This window comes from Schistocerca serialis, chromosome 6 (assembly GCF_023864345.2).
Source record: "Schistocerca serialis cubense isolate TAMUIC-IGC-003099 chromosome 6, iqSchSeri2.2, whole genome shotgun sequence".
Classification (NCBI taxonomy): domain Eukaryota; kingdom Metazoa; phylum Arthropoda; class Insecta; order Orthoptera; family Acrididae; genus Schistocerca; species Schistocerca serialis.
Window position 1 is genome coordinate 461,974,594 of NC_064643.1, and position 15,128 is coordinate 461,989,721.

A 15,128-nucleotide genomic window follows, 5' to 3' on the forward strand; every position below is an offset into this window, starting at 1 on the left:
GTCTAGCTTGAAGGGGGAAACCAGATGGCGCTATGGTTGGCCCGCTAGATGGCGCTGCCATAGGTCAAACGGATATCAACTGCGTTTTTTTAAATAGTAACCCCCATTTTTATTACATATTCGTGTAGTACGTAAAGAAATATGAATGTTTTAGTTGAACCACTTTTTTCGCTTAGTGTTAGATGGCGCTGTAATAGTCACAAACGTATAAGTACGTGGTATCACGTAACATTCCGCCAGTGAGAACGGTATTTGCTTCGTGATACATTACCCGTGTTGAAATGGACCGTTTACCAATTGCGGAAGAGGTAGATATCGTGTTGATGTATGGCTGTTGTGATCAAAATACCCAACGAGCGTGTGCTATGTATGCTGCTCGGTATCCTGGACGACATCATCCAAGTGTCCGGACCGTTCGCCGGACAGTTACGAGTATTTACGGAAACAGGAAGTATTCAGCCCATGTGGAACGTCAACGACGACCTGCAACGAATGATGAAGCCCAAGTAGGTGTTTTAGCCGCTTTCGCGGCTAATCCGCACATCAGTAGCAGACAAATTGCGCGAGAATCGGGAATCTCGGAAACGTCGGTGTTGAGAATGCTACATCGATATCGATTGCACCCGCACCATATTTCTATGCACCACGAATTGCATGGCGACGACTTTGAACGTCGAGTACAGTTCTGCCACTGGGCACAAGAGAAATTACGGGACGGTGACATATATTTTGCACGCGTTCTATTAAGCGACGAAGCGTCATTCACCAACAGCGCTAACGTAAACCGGCATAATATGCACTATTGGGCAACGGAAAATTCACGATTACTGCAACAAGTGGAACATCAGCGACCATGGCGGGTTAATGTGTGGTGCGGCATTATGGGAGGGAGGATAATTGGCCTCCATTTTATCGATGGCAATCTAAATGGTGCAACAATGTATGCTGATTTCCTACGTAATGCTCTACCGATGTTACTACAAGATATTTCACTGCATGACAGAATGCCGATGATTCCAACATGATGGATGTCCGCCACATAGCTCGCGTGCGGTCGAAGCGGTATTGAATAGCATGTTTCATGGCAGGTGGATTGGTCGTCGAAGCACCATACCATGGCCAGCACGTTCACCGGATCTGACGTCCCCGGATTTCTTTCTGTGGCGAAAGTTGAAGGATATTTGCTATCGTGATCCGCCGACAACGGTTGACAACATGCGTCAGCGCTTTGTCAATGCATGTGCGGACATTACGGAAGGCGAACTACTCACTGTTGAGAGGAATGTCGTTACACGTATTGCCAAACGCATTGAGGTTGACGGACATAATTTTGATCATTTATTGCATTAATGTGGTATTTACAGGTAATCACGCTGTAACAGCATGCGTTCTCAGAAGTAATAAGTTCACAAAGGTACATGTATCACATTGGAACAACCGAAATAAAATGTTCAAACGTACCTACGTTCTGTATTTTAATTTAAAAAACCTACCTATTACCAACTGATCGTCTAAAATTGTGAGCCATATGTTTGTGACTATTACAGCGCCATCTATCACAAAGCGAAAAAAGTGGTTCATATTTCTTTACGTACTACACGAAGGTGTAATAAAAATGGGGGTTTCTATTTAAAAAAAACGCAGTTGATATCCGTTTGACCTATAGCAGCGCCATCTAGCAGGCCAACCACAGCGCCATCTGGTTTCCCCCTTCAAGCTAGACAAGTTTCGTTCCTTGTAGTTTTTTCGTTTTACCCTTATTTCGTGAGATATTTGGCCCGATCACGATCAATGGACCACACTGTATAATGTGTAATCATGAATCCAACGCACTTTCATTTAAGATTTATACAATAGCAGATAATTGGTACGAGGCACATGCTCCCGTTTGTTGTCAGTACTGAGAAACAAACAAGAAAACATTTCCATTATTACGTCCCCTCCCACCGCGACGACAAATCAATCTGCCCCTGTACCAAGTGGCACCTGTAAAGGTGATAGAACAAATATACGCACTCCTACTTACAATCTTGCAGTATATTTTTCATTTGACGAAGGAGATTGGTGTAGCTGACAGCTGCAAACCATTTATTCTTTACCAGATTTGGATATATACCATTTATCGTTCTTCAGAAACTGTAAACATTAGCACCTGATAAAATGAAACAGTACTATCGGAAAGAAACCACTCGCAGCTGTTGGATGCATGTGACTCTTTCGCCAAATAACATTGCTGTGCAGTTTCTGACAACAATAAGCCATGTTTATAACAATGAAATTCAAAAATACTGGGAAAAAGATTTTTAAATACCCATCCGCCGGTTTGACAACTATTAGATTGCGAGGGATATATTCGTAGGAGACATACGAGTAGTTGTGTCACGTTGTCAACAGTTACATTTTTAGTCAGTGTCGAGTGTTGAGACTGACTGGAATACTCGTTGGGGTAGCATGAGTCAATGATGATATGTGCCATTGACAGACTTTCACAGAATGACTGTCACCATGTTTAGGAGTGTTGGAAACTGCATAAAATGCTGCTGATCAGATTTCAATAAACTGGAAAAAAACATACAGTGCATCTGACTAATTCATTCCAGTTTAATTATCTCTGTGAAAATAAAATTCACATGACTTGCATAATCTTACAATATTCATGTAGATAGGCATGAGCATATGAAGGGTAAAGGGAAGGAATTAGTAATTTTGAGCCTACCAGAAACAAATCTGAGATCAATGTAGCTTGTTTCTGCAGTTTATTTTAAAGTACTTTCATACAAGATGAGATAGATGTATTATTAACATAGTATATTACATTATTCAAATGGCCACAAAAACTTTATTATAATTGCATTAATCTCAAACTTTCAAGAAATGTAGAAATAAATAAGAAATTTAAAAAATAAGAAAAGGACAGATGCACTGCACATGCAACAGCCTATATCAGAAAGCTACACGTCTCTTATTGAATCTGGCTTTTGTTCATTATAATTGCAAAACAAACGTAAATACAAATATATAATTTTTCATTAATGTGACCTGTGATGTTGAACTTTTTTGGGTATGTCGTCTATATCTGCGTCGTTTGGGCTGCATGCAATCCTCATGGATGACTCGACAACCGATTATGATATTTAATTTTCAGGTATTTCGTTTTTTGAAAATGAAGCTTCACAAAGGTAAGTTGAAGGAAATAGTATTAAAATGAACTGTGCAGTCCCACAAATTTTTATAATTGTTAGGCACACATTTCCTAAATTGAGTGTACTGTTGTGTTTCATGATGTTCATAAATACAGCTTTAAACAGTGTATCATGCTGAAGTTCGATTATTTCATTTAGCAAATTAGTTTTAGGAAATCCAAATTGGCAGAATAATTTAAGATCATCATATCCAACATGCCAAGGGTTCTCTATGAGAATGAAACAGCTTCGAATATTTCTAACATATGCAAATCTGTTTTTTATTTCTTCCAAATAGACTTCCAAATATTCTTTCATGTTTTGGTAAATAGTTTCGGCAATAGTTAAGCCTGATTGGAGCATAGCAACAGTAGGAAAATTAGACGGATCTTTTACTTCGAGTTCATTTATATATAATTGCAGTTTGGCTTCAAATGAAAATATTTTGTTAGTCATTTGCCCAGTTATCTTGTTTGGTTCTTGGAATTCCAAGTTAAGCGTGTTGAATTTTTGTGTAATATCTGTCAAAAAAGCTGTAAGTATCCACCATTCATCGTCATCAAGTTCAGGATAATTGTTGTCACTTTATTGTAAGAATAAAATAATTTCAGATTTCAAATTGTCACTCCGTTCCAGCACTTTTCCTTTGCTTAGCCATCCGACAGCAGTATGTAGAACATCACTGTAACAAGTTAGCAAATTCCTGCAGGAGTTCTTTAAATTTTCGGTGATTGAGTTCACGGGCACGAATGAAATTTATAACGCTTATAACCGTTTGCATAACGTTCTTGAATTTGGTATTTGTAATTTGACATGCTAAACTTTCTTGATGCAGTAAGCAGTGAATGGAGAGTAAATTTGGCAAATTCCATTCCTTCTTAATCAGTGCTATCAAACCACTGTTGACGCCCATCATTGACATCTTCTGTACATACTGATATTAATTTGCTCATAGATAAATCATTTTTTTTTCAAATTCTTTAATTGCATCCACAAAATCATATTCTTTTGTGTGACCTTTCATGGTTATAATTGCTAAAAAGTCTTCCTCTATTACCCCATCATTTGTGCAGTAACTCACAAATAATAAAATCTGAGTCATCGAATCTAAATCTGTACTGGAATGACATGCAAGACTAAAGTATTTGCATAATTTGACTTTATTAATTACTGCCTCAAACATATATTTTGAAATATCTTCTATACTACGTCGACGGGTAGATTCTGAAAGTGTGAGCTTATTTATTTCAGCTGATGTTTGTTTACTGTTGGAGAAATTTTGAAACAAAGTTTCAGAAACAGTTATCATACATTGCTTCACTAATTCAGCATCAGTGAAAGCTTTCATATTTTTTACCAGAATATTACATACGTGGTATGATGCTCTTGTGACAGCCTCACTTTTCCCCACTTCTGCTAGTATAACGTTTTGTTGATGACGAACGGTAGATTTTAGATGAGCAATTTTTTCGTTTCTTGCATTTGAGTTCGCCAGCCGGAGTGGCCGAGCGGTTCTAGGCGCTACAGTCTGGAACCGTGCGACCGCCACGGTCGCAGGTTCGAATCCTGCCTCGGGCATGAATGTGTGTGATATCCTTAGGTTAGTTAGTTTTAAGTAGTTTTAAGTTCTAGGGGACTGATGACCTCATAAGTTAAGTCCCATAGTGCTCAGAGCCATTTGAACCATTCATTTGAGCTCAAAGGAAAAGCCACTGTAAATGAATTGTGTTTACTTGTGTAGTGACGAAATAAATTGCATCTCTACAGTCCCACAATCGCATCCCGGCATATTAAGAAAGTAGCAGCACCTTCTTTATGTCCACTTATAAAGCAAAACTCTTCTTCCCATATTTCTTGGAAACCTGTTTTCCCTTCACATATTTTCCTCTTAGTCACTGTTCTTGAGGGTACATCAGACATTATTTATTCCACTAATAATTATGGGATGAAGTAGTGAAGGCAGCAGACGATCAAGTAGGTAAAAAGAAGAGGGTTAGTAGAAATCCTTGGGTAACAGAAGAAATATTGAATTTAATTGATGAAAGGAGAAAATATAAAAATGCAGTAAATGAAGCAGGCAAAAAGGAATACAAACGTCTCAAAAATGATATCGACAGGAAGTGCAAAATGGCTAAGCAGGGATGGCTAGAGGACAAATGTAAGGATGTAGAGGCTTATCTCACTTGGGGTAAGATAGATACAGCCTACAGGAAAATTAAAGAGACCTTTGGAGATAAGAGAACCACATGTATGAACATCAAGAGCTCAGATGGAAACCCAGTTCTAAGCAAAGAAGGGAAAGCAGAAAGGTGGAAGGAGTATATAGAGGGTCTATACAAGGGCGGTGTACTTGAGGACAATATTATGGAAATGGAAGAGGATGTAGATGAAGATGAAATGGGAGATACGATACTGCGTGAAGAGCTTGACAGAGCACTGAAGGACCTGAGTCGAAACAAGGCCCCCGGAGTAGACAACATTCCATTGGAACTACTGACGGCCTTGGGAGAGCCAGTCCTGACAAAACTCTACCATCTGGTGAGCAAGATGTATGAAACAGGCGAAATACCCTCAGACTTCAAGAAGAATATAATAATTCCAATCCCAAAGAAAGCAGGTGTTGACAGATGTGAAAATTACCGAACAATCAGTTTAATAAGTCACAGCTGCAAACTACTAACACGAATTCTTTACAGACGAATGGAAAAACTAGTAGAAGCTGACCTCGGAGAAGATCAGTTTGGATTCCGTAGAAATACTGGAACACGTGAGGCAATACTGACCTTACGACTTATCTTAGAAGAAAGATTAAGGAAAGGCAAACCTACGTTTCTAGCATTTGTAGACTTAGAGAAAGCTTTTGACAATGTTGACTGGAATACTCTCTTTCAAATTCTAAAGGGGGCAGGGGTAAAATACAGGGAGCGAAAGGCTATTTACAATTTGTACAGAAACCAGATGGCAGTTATAAGAGTTGAGGGACATGAAAGGGAAGCAGTGGTTGGGAAGGGAGTGAGACAGGGTTGTAGCCTCTCCCCGATGTTGTTCAATCTGTATATTGAGCAAGCAGTAAAGGAAACAAAAGAAAAATTCGGAGTAGGTATTAAAATTCATGGAGAAGAAATAAAAACTTTGAGGTTCGCCGATGACATTGTAATTCTGTCAGAGACAGCAAAGGACTTGGAACAGCAGTTGAATGGAATGGATGGCGTCTTGAAGGGAGGATATAAGATGAACATCAACAAAAGCAAAACGAGGATAATGGAATGTAGTCGAGTTAAGTCGGGTGATGCTGAGGGTATTAGATTAGGAAATGAGACACTTAAAGTAGTAACGGAGTTTTGCTATTTGGGGAGCAAAATAACTGATGATGGACGAAGTAGAGAGGATATAAAATGTAGACTGGCAATGGCAAGGAAAGCGTTTCTGAAGAGGAGAAATTTGTTAACATCGAGTATAGATTTAAGTGTCAGGAAGTTATTTCTGAAAGTATTTGTATGGAGTGTAGCCATGTATGGAAGTGAAACATGGACGGTAATTAGTTTGGACAAGAAGAGAATAGAAGCTTTTGAAATGTGGTGCTACAGAAGAATGCTGAAGATTAGATGGGTAGATCACATAACTAATGAGGAAGTATTGAATAGGATTGGGGAGAAGAGAAGTTTGTGGCACAACTTGACCAGAAGAAGGGATCGGTTGATAGGACATGTTCTGAGGCATCAAGGGATCACCAATTTAGTATTGGAGGGCAGCGTGGAGGGTAAAAATCATAGGGGGAGACCAAGAGATGAATACACTAAGCAGATTCAGAAGGATGTAGGTTGCAGTAGGTACTGGGAGATGAAGAAGCTTGCACAGGATAGAGTAGCGTGGAGAGCTGCATCAAACCAGTCTCAGGACTGAAGACCACAACAACAACAACAATAATTATACCACCAAATATGAGCACAAATACACTCAATAAGCGAAGAATACAAAGGATATAAAATGTAGACTGGCAATGGCAAGGAAAGCGTTTCTGAAAAAGAGAAATTTGTTAACATCGAGTATAGATTTAAGTGTCAGGAAGTCGTTTCTGAAAGTATATGTATGGAGTGTAGCCATGTATGGAAGTGGAACATGGACAATAAATGGTTTGGACAAGAAGAGAATAGAAGCCTTCGAAATGTGGTGCTACAGAAGAATGCTGAAGATTATATGGGTAGATCACATAACTAATGAGAAGGTATTGAATAGGATTGGGGAGAAGAGAAGTTTGTGGCACAACTTGACCAGAAGACGGGATCGGTTGGTAGGACATGTTCTGAGGCATCAAGGGATTACCAATTTAGTATTGGAGGGCAGCGTGGAGGGTAAAATTCGTAGAGGGAGACCAAGAGATGAATACACTAAGCAGTTTCAAAAGGATGTAGGTTGCAGTAGGTACTGGGAGATGAAGAAGCTTGCACAGGATAGAGTAGCATGGAGAGCTGCGTCAAACCAGTCTCAGGACTGAAGACCACAACAACAACAACACGCGAAGAACGCTCAGGGGCGCGGAAACTTAGTTCACGGCTGACACACTGACACGACAAAGCTGAAAATGAGGCTGCTGTGGGACAAGTCCGCCGCCGACAAACGAGCGGCCGTGGGCACACGGCGCGTTTGATGCACAGCTCACACTGTTGGCTAGCAGGCCGCTCACGCCTCGAGCGCTGCGGAACACCGGCAAGTGGCGTGTTAAATGAAAGTGATGGATGGTTTTCAATTACCTAATTACTTCCCCGACTTTAATCACAATTCTACACAGTTTCCGTAAACAAAACACCGCTACGCCAGACAAGTAGATTACTAATGCTACCAGTGCGAAGCCGAGGAGGGTCGCGGGCCGCACGAAAACATGATCTGGGCCGCATGCGGCCCGCGGGCCTTAATTGACGACCACTGCTATAATCTGTTCATCATAAGAATAAACCTGATGTAAAGAAACACAAACGTGATGATTGGTCAGTAGCCGCAGCAGACGTGCACTGGTGTTGTTACGCTCTTTGAAGTAGGTACTACTTATGTATTAGCTCCTTCTATGTATTAGGTCCTATTTATGTATTAGATACCTAAGAAAAAGAAAAAAGAAAAATTCGGAGTAGGTATTAAAATCCATGGAGAAGAAATAAAAACTTTGAGGTTCACCGATGACACTGTAATTCTGTCAGAGACAGCAAAGGACCTGGAAGAGCAGCTGAACGGAATGAACAGTGTCTTGAAAGGAGGATATAAGATGAACATCAACAAAAGCAAAACGAGGATAATGGAATGTAGTCGAGTTAAATCGGGTGATGCTGAGGGAATTAGATTAGGAAACGAGACGCTTAAAGTAGTAAACGAGTTTTGCTGTTTGGGGAACAAGATGATGGTCGAAATAGAGAGGATACCAAATGTTGACTGGCAATGGCAAGGAAAGCGTTTCTGAAGAAGAGAAATTTGTTAACATCGAGTATAGATTTAAGTGTCAGGTAGTCGTTTCTGCAAGTATTTGTACGGAGTGTAGTCATGTATGGAAGTGAACGTGGACGATAAATAGTTTGGACAACAAGAAAGTAGAAGCTTTCGAAATGTGGTGCTACAGTAGAATGCAGAAGATTAGATGGGTAGATCACATAACTAATGAGGAGGTATTGAATAGAATTGGGGAGAAGAGAAATTTGTGGCATAACTTGACTAGAAGAAGGGATCGGTTGGAAGGACATATTCTGAGGCATCAGGGGATCACTAATTTAATATTGGAGTGCAGCGTGTAGGGTAAAATTCGTAGAGGGAGACCAAGAGATGAATACACTAAGCACATTCAGAAGGATGTAAGTTGCAGTAGTTACTGGGAGATGAAGAAGCTTGCACAGGATAGGGTAGCATGGAGAGCTGCATCAAACCAGTCTCTGGACTGAAGACCACAACAACAACCTTATTACTAAGTTACGTTAGATCAAACTTTAAGATATTCAACTGTATTAATAGCAATCAACATTTTTCTTAATCACGCTTTAGCTACGTAGTTTTTATTTCAAAAATCGTGTACAGTCACAGCCTCTGCAGCGTTGTGCTGATTATCGCGCTGTTAATGCGCAGTATGAAAATGGCTGAGGCTGCTTTCTGTTCCGTAGTGAAATACACACGTGGAACACGGTTAAAAGCGCCGAGAAATAGGCTGTACTTAATGTTTTTCATAAATTTACGGAGGTAATCGGCTTTGAAGTTTTCCCAGCGTTGTATACAATGCAGTTAATATAACAATCGAGATTGAACGTGTAGCGCAGTCGGTAGCGTAATGGAATGAGATCAAAATGGGACTATTCTTTCATTGGTTCAAATGTCCCCTCCATCAGTTTCTTTTCTTGTTCAATTTGATGTACCTACATCTCGTAATTATAAAACTCATCATCATTTTTTATGAATAGTGGACGTCTTCTTGTTTCTAATTACATATTGGTCGCGAAATTCCTGTTTCCATCTCAAATACAAATTCTTAATTATTGATTTTTATGAAAGACTGTTTATAAAAGTTGTTTACATTAAGAAAACATAACAATTTCATTTTTAAGGCAATAATGAAAAGCCAAATCCTCTTTATTTGGACTATGTGCATCATTTTATACCACAGAGTAGATAAGTATCTTAGAAACATGAAAAACAATCATTTTCATAGCATCGAACACATCATACAAATGCTGCGTTTTTGCTTTTGCTACTTTATCAAGTGATCTAGAACCAAGCTGCGGGATTTGGTCCGAGAAGTAACAAGAGTGTTAAGCTGCCAGGCGCACTGGAACTAACGCACGCAGCTTTCTCACATGTCACCGCCGAATGCTGATGGGATATAGAACGGCTCCTCATAAAAGAAGAAGAGAAAATGCTGCACCTGGTTGGCTTCGTGGATTCTGTTGTTGATAGGTTTATTATCACTGTAGCAGGTGACACTTCCAAATTGAAATGTATTTCTCGGATTAGGACAAGGAAGGAGCTAAGAGATTACCAGACCAGTGTCTGTAAGCAATACCTTTAGTGGCTTCAATATTTAGCTATACGGCGAAATCCTTCAATACCCTCTTACGTTACACACAGCTTGTGCAGAAAAATTACCCTGTGGTGAAGTGAGGAATTTTCATCATTCTTGTTTTTAATTACAATAGTACGTTAGCTGAAAACGATAACGTGTTGAGGTTCTCGTCTAAGGAGCGTATTGTGGGAGATTTGCAGTGTGTTATTTCATTTCTTTATTGCTACTCTGCTCGTCTCCTTTTACGTGTGAACTGCAGCTGTCCATGTCACTGCAGCCAAGCTATAATGGAAAGTTCAATTTTCAAACATTTAGTGTGTACAGATTACAATAGTGCTATACATCCTTGCGTTTTATGCTTAATATCAATACAACAAATATTATTTAACCATATTACGTTTGTCTCTGTATATTTAAAATTCAGTAAGCGTTTTAGTTGTTTGCACATACAAATCTCACAGGGCCTTCAGTTGTTTATTACGTGTCCATCAGTTCTGTCTCTCCAGACACTACATACATAGATTCTGTACTGATAAAGGTCTCAACATTTTCACATTATTTCATAAATTTATGAAACCAGACAAGTGTCTGTAAGCAATACCTTTAGTGGCTTCAATATTTAACTATACGGCGAAATCCTTCAATACCCTCTTATGTTACACACAGCTTACGCAGAAAAATTACCCTGTGGTGAAGTGAGGAATTTTCATCATTCTTCTTTTAAATTACAATAGTACGTTAGCTAAAAACGATAACGTGTTGAGGTTCTCGTCTAAGGAGCATATTGCCTTACTGAATCATAAACCATTTTTAAAAAGAGGAAAAATATATTACATTTAAATTCAGGTTGTTACTTCATCAATTTGCCTGACTCCTTTATCTTTCATGAATGTGTCATTTATCAAGCATCTCTAACTTCGTCCTTCAGGCGGCATGTGTAAAATTTTCATAGTATCTAGTTACAAAATTGCGACCAGTTTGGCCCATATAAAATATATTCTACATTGTCTAGTATACTCACCAGATGCGTAATACTTTTTTTTATTTTTTACAGTTTTATGTCTTTGTTTAAACCTTAATTGATCAGCTGTTCGAAATACGGCGAGAGCTATGCATCCTCAAACAAGTAGCAGTAGCCAATGGTTTTAAGAGAAGCTGAATTACACAGATTCTCATAAAATATAGAAGCGAAAAATGGAAGGTAACCTGAGAAAAGAAGTTCATTACATTGAAATATTATGATCGAATTACGGATATGTTAGCTCACGCTTGCCCTAAGCATTACGAAATATCGTTTCGAACAGCAGTTCAATTAAGATTTAAATTAAAACATAAAACTGTAAGAGAGAAAAAAGTATTATACATCTGGTATGTTTACGATACTGGGGCATGTGATCGTTTTTGTATATTTCCAAACTGACCGCCATTTTATAATTGGGCACAAGGAACATAGCAGCTCAAATAAGACTGCTTTTGGTCGTCATTTGTGAATAAGTAGTATTTAAAATACTATGAAAAATTTACACGTAGCACCTAAAGAAATGAAAGCAATTATTAAAGAATTGGAAAGATACAAACTGGAGATAAAGGATTAGGAAAAATTGATGAATGAACAGTCCAGATTTAAATACAATAATTTTATGCTCTTTTTAAAAATGGTGTAGTAATTTATAAAATAATGCGACATTTCCTGAGACGCTTCTCAATACAATATCTGTGTATTCAGCTGTAACATTGTAATCGCTGGAGAGACAGAACATACGAACATATAATAACCAACGTATCGTGCCTGTCAGAGATGTATGTGTAAACAACTCAAGACGCTAGTCGAATTTTGAACCTATCGATACAAACGTAACACAGACAAATAACATTTTTTACATTGATTAAGGAAAGGCAAACCTACGTTTCTAGCATTTGTAGACTTAGAGAAAGCTTTTGACAATGCTGACTGGAATAGGTATTAAAATCCATGGAGAAGAAATAAAAACTTTGAGGTTCGCCGATGACATTGTAATTCTATCAGAGATAGCAAAGGACTTGGAAGAGCAGTTGAACGGAATGGACAGTGTCTTGAAAGGAGGATATAAGATGAACATCAACAAAAGCAAAACGAGGATAATGGAATGTGGTAGAATTAAGTCGGGTGATGCTGAGGGAATTAGATTAGGAAATGAGACACTTAAAGTAGTAAAGGAGTTTTGCTATTTGGGGAGCAAAATAACTGATGATGGTCGAAGTAAAGAAGGTATAAAATGTAGACTGGCAATGGCAAGGAAAGCGTTTCTGAAGAAGAAAAATTTGTTAACGTTGAGTATAGATTTAAGTGTAAGGATGTCGTTTCTGAAAGTATTTGTATGGAGTGTAGCCATGTATGGAAGTGAAACATGGACGATAAATAGTTTGGACAAGAAGAGAATAGAAGCTTTCGAAATTTGGTGCTACAGAAGAATGCTGAAGATTAGATGGGTAGATCACATAATTAATGAGAAGGTATTGAATAGGATTGGGGAGAAGAGAAGTTTGTGGCACAACTTGACTAGAAGACGGGATCGGTCGGTAGGACATGTTCTGAGGCATCAAGGGATCACCAATTTAGTATTGGAGGGCAGCGTGGAGGGTAAATATCGTAGAGGGAGACCAAGAGATGAATACACTAAGCAGATTCAGAAGTATGTGGGTTGAAGTAAGTACTGGGAGATGAAGAAGCTTGCACAGGATAGGGTAGCATGGAGAGCTGCATCAAACCAGTCTCAGGACTGAAGACCACAACAACAACATATTGATCTGATGTAAAAACAAGTGAATAATTAACAGTTAAACACTACTAATGTAGGTATATGAAAAAAGATTTATTGTACTACTGTAATCTTTTCACGTAAAATGTTTGAAAATTTTGTATACTATACTTCGTTAGCAACATTGCACGTTTTAGTGTAGGTATTAGTTTGAGAATGAATGAAAATGTTTGAAACTAGTCACTAATAAAAATATGAACACGCAACTCTGACGGAGCCTTTAATTAATAAATTACGAATATGTGAGTTACTGATCTTGATACTAACAAAATGTTAGAATTACGTGAATACGTAATTTTTGAAATCATTCAATGTAAGTCAAAGTCCGTTGCCGTGGTTGTCAAATGGGCACACCATCTTACAGATTCCTCGTGGCGACAGCCTATATCCAGTGGAGAAATCCCTTGTGGAAGTACGTGTCTTGACGAGATAGTGGAGCTAAATCGCGCTGTATTGAATTGGTAATAATAGATATGCAATATAGCTAAACGATCGACCGACGGAGACGTGTCACTACATGTGACCGCCCTCCTTATTGGCTGCAACAAGAGGCAAAGGTGCCATTACAAGGGAATGAATCAAATCGAAATTTTTCACGCAGAAATGCCCTTTCATAATTTTAGCTACTAAAGCGTACTGCAAATATTTTTAAAAAAATGATAAATTATTTTTGCCTCACGAAAAACCGCTTACAACAGATGTTTGTAGAGCCCTTCCTGCCTAGAGCTCGAATCGACGAAGAAGCAGACGTAGCCGCTATAAGAGGACGTAAAACCACGTAGTGCAATGTCCAAAAGGCACACTCGTGAATTTTAAGCACTTAAACTGTACCAAAAATGTCTCACCTCATTAGTTGTTTGTAACCTTGCAGTTCATATTGGCATCTAAACTCTCGCAGATATAATTGTTGCACAAGAAACTAGCAGAAGAAAGAAATCAAGGCAGTTTATGGTGATATACTACAGACGACTTCCATCAGTCAGGACTTTAATTTGTTGACATTAAATATTTTATAACAATTCCTGTAGCACAGCTCTTACGATACTTTTTTAATAATGTGTACTTTGCTGACTATGGTTCAAATGGTTCTGAGCACTATGGGACTTAACACCTGAGGTCATCAGTCCCCTAGAACTTACAACCATTTAAACCTAACTTAAACTAAAGACATCACACACATCCATGCCAGAGGCAGGATTCGAACCTGCGACCGAAGCAGTCGCGCGGTTCCGGACTGAAGCGACTACTCCGCGTGACCGCTACTGTCGCAGGTTCGAATCCTGCCTCGGGCATGGATGTGTGTGATGTCCTTAGGTTAGTTAGGTTTAAGTAGTTCTAAGTTCTAGGGGACTGATGACCACAGATTTTAAGTCCCATATTGCTCAGAGCCACTTGAACCATTTTTTTGAAGCGCCTAGAACCGCTCGGCTACAACGGCCGGCTCTTGCTGACTATGAAACATTTCATTGTTTATTTCCTGTAGTCGTCACAAAAGTGCGAAGTGTGTATTAGATGATGAAAACAAACATTTACCTTCCACCAGGCACACCTGATAAAAACAATTAACGAAATGAGGTATTTTGCTGTAATTATTAGTTTCATTTAGACAGAACAAGAATGGAGTAAGAAATAGTCGTGGCCGTTGTTCTAGACATTGTGTCGCATACCAGACATACTTCATTAAATTCATAAAATGTAGTGACCCAACCTGACAATGCAGAAATGACTGAAGCTTAATAGTGTTCCGCTGATAAACCCCAAATGACAAAGAACTCTCAGAAATTATATTGTCCGAGAATCATCTGCAAAACGCTTTATACTGTTGAATTTTTTTATCGAGAGGCTGAGTCACACTGTCAGTTTCCGGTGTAATCCGAATTATACTAACAGTCTCTTCGTCGACCACGTAAAGACAAAGGCGTCGTTACGTACAAGTAATGAATTCTTGTCAGCAAGTGGGAAGACGTCTCGGATGCAACATTTAAAATTATTCTCTCATTTCTCCAGATTGTACTATGTCTATTACAAGATGTTTGCAAGTAAACAATCTTTTTTTTAATTTTTGCCAAAAAATTGCCCTGATATTTCTGAAGACAGAGATACAGTAATCCACTGATA